Consider the following 3,204-nt stretch of genomic DNA (forward strand, 5'->3'; position numbering starts at 1 on the left):
ATTATTTAATTCGCTTGGTAAATTATTAATTAGTTATTTGTTGAATACTTAATTATATTTAATTATAACTTAATTAAATTTGATAGAAACAAACAAATAAAATAGGCCTATAAATTGCTATATCTCAAAATAAGTAGCCAAACAGTTCAATAGAATTCATCTTTTTAAAAAATTGAGACAAATTTTTACATGATGTGTTCTGATGAGGATGAATAGAAGGTGGAAAGACATAAAGTAAAATAAATTCACAGAGCTAATTTATTTTATAACCAAATTTACACTTTTGAGATTTTTTATTTTTAATATTTAATGTTAAGACATAAACTTAATGTATGTGATGTTTAAATTTAAATTATCTCAAATATTTATCATAATTTTTAAATATTTATCAAATGTACTATCTTGCAATAGCCTTTTGAGATTTTTTTTCCTTTTATGTTGAATGACAAAGCATAAATTTGATGTAGCTGAAATTATTCTTTTAAATTAATGTCAAACAATAAATTCATGTGTTAGTAACTAGCTATTTAGGGGATTTTTGATTGCCTGAAAAAGTAATGCAGTGCAAAAGGAATATTTGGAATTACTTGGGACTAATTTGGGGGCTAATTTGAAGAGAATTAATTTGAGAATATTTTTTAATTGGAGAGGGATGATTTGGAGGGGATATTTTCTAATTAGGGAATATTTGATAATTTAAGAGGACTTATTTTTGTACTTCCTGCCTGTGGTTGATTTTTTGTTGTTTGAAGAAAAGAATTTGTAAAAGTGTAAGCATTTATTTTTTTTTTTTTTTTTTTTTGAATTAGATCCATGAATAGCAACAAAGAAGGTTGTTGCATTTGAAGATGAAGTGGAGCAAATCAAATCCAGGATGAAGGAATGGTTTTCAACTCTGAAAATTGAATGGAGAGCTGATTGGGATGAATAAAAGAGATGATAAAAAAGCTCGTGTATAATTTGATTTGATTGTGCTCTAGTTTTTTTTTTTTTTTGTGAGGGATCCTAGTAGCATCTAGGATTTAGGAGAGAAGGTCCTCCTCTTGAAAGAGTACCATTGTATCTTGTTTTGTTCATATTTGATTTTCTACCATTAAAATTTTGTTTTTATGTTAAATCTCATGGAGTTTGTTGTTGTTTTTGATACCAAGGCTCATCAAAATGGTATCAGAGATGCAATCCTCACAAAAAGAAAACTATAACACTCTCAAATAAAATACATTCAACGAACCATTACAAATTCAGCAAACCCTAGACTTGGAGATCAAGAGATATTTTGTATGCATAATTTTATGAGTGTTTTTTGTCCACTATTTTTATGGGGAATCCTAGTGACTTCTAGGGTTTGGGAGAGACAGTGCTCCTCTCGAAAGAGGACCATCGAATTTATTTGTTCATATTTTTTTTTCTTATCAATAAAAATCCATTATTTACTAAATTTGTATTGATTTGTTGGCTATTTTTTATACCAAGGTGCATCAAAAGCTCACATAATTGATCAAGCTTAAGAAGTACTGGAGAATATAATATAACGTTTAGAATAATTAATGTTGAGCCCAGACACCTTATCAAATGTTTAAAGAATATTCTTAAGAGCTTGATCATTAGGATGATTAACCTTATTAAAAAATAAGATCATCGATATAGAGGAGGTTAGTAATACACATATTTTTTCTAAAGTAACCAAAAATTGAATCGTTAAGAGCAAAAGATTCCAAGACAGTCAAAACATAATCCATCATAATACATAATAAGTAAGGAGAGAGCGGGCACCCTTGCCTCAGCCCACATGAAGAGTAAAAGAATCCTTCCAAATTATCGTTAATGCATATAGAAAAATAAAGTATCTTCTATACAATCTTTTATCAAACAAAAAAAATTTGTTAGGGAACCCAATAATTTTCATCCTCCAGAGTAAAAATTCTCTAGAAACTGAATCAAAAGCTTTGAGATATCAAATTTATCACAAAAAAACCCTCTTTAACAATATTGAAATCAGAAAGAATTTCAGAAGCAACAATAATATTATCAAAGGTCATCTTGTTCTTCATTAAATCAGCTTGGGAGGGATCAATAATGAAAGGCATAATAGGTTTTAATCTATTGACAAGGATTTTGGCAATTGTATTGTATAAGATATTGCAAAGGGAGATAGGCTGGTAGTCATTTATATGTCCAACATTGGGATGCTTAGGGATGAGAGAGATCCTTGTAGCTTTCACTATCATGGGAAGGTAGCACTTCTTGAAAAAGTGGTGCACAACTTTACAAACACGAGGAATAAAAGCATCCCATGTGTTGGAGTAGAATTTGAAAGATAAACCATCAGACCTAGGGGTGTAGTTATTGGAGCTGGAGAAAACAACCTTCTTAATATCCGCATCAGAAATAAGGGCTGTGAGCAAAAGGATCAAATAGGGGAGGAATGATCTGCCAAAAGGAAGAGAAGAGTCAAAAGTTGGAGGAGGGGCATTTAGAATATTCTGGAAGTGTCTAATATTAGCTTTATCAATATTAGCATGGGAGTGAAGTGTTCCAAGATGAGTGAATAGTTCTCTAATGTCATTATAGTTCTTACTTCCCCTAATTTTGTCATATAAAAATTTAAGGTCCTCTTCACCTTTAGTTAGCCAATTAGATTTACCCATTTGGGCAATCTAGGAATTGAGGGTAGCATAATAAATTGCTAGACCTTCACTAATAAGTTTGGCCAATGATGCTAACTTAACGTCAGAAGGACCAGCATAAGGAGCTCAAAACAAGTTGTTTGAAGAGTTTCCATTTTTGAAATATTATCTCCAAGGTGATTGGAGGAATACCAATCGTGAGCTTTAATCAACTTTCTGATTCTTTAGCTTATTATACATAGAGTTAATAAAGTCACAAGGGTTATACTCATTAAAGGAAGAAGTGAGCAGAGGTTAGAATTGAGGGAATTTAGTCCAATAATTTTTAAACAAAAAACGATGTCGCTTATGAGATGAGTAGTAAGTGAAGGTAGTCATGAGGCAATGATCTGAGCACTTAGGATTATCCACTTTATAGTAACAAGTAGGGAAACTCTCCAACGAAGCCTCATTTTCAAATACTATGTCAAGTTTAATCAAAATAAAGGAGTCTGGCCTCTTGTTAAACCAAGTGAAGTCCAACCCAACAGATGCAAGATCTCTAAGACTATTAGTAAAAAAATATATCATTAAAGCC

Source organism: Dendrobium catenatum, unplaced genomic scaffold, assembly GCF_001605985.2.
Source record: "Dendrobium catenatum unplaced genomic scaffold, ASM160598v2 fragScaff_scaffold_658, whole genome shotgun sequence".
Lineage (NCBI taxonomy): Eukaryota > Viridiplantae > Streptophyta > Magnoliopsida > Asparagales > Orchidaceae > Dendrobium > Dendrobium catenatum.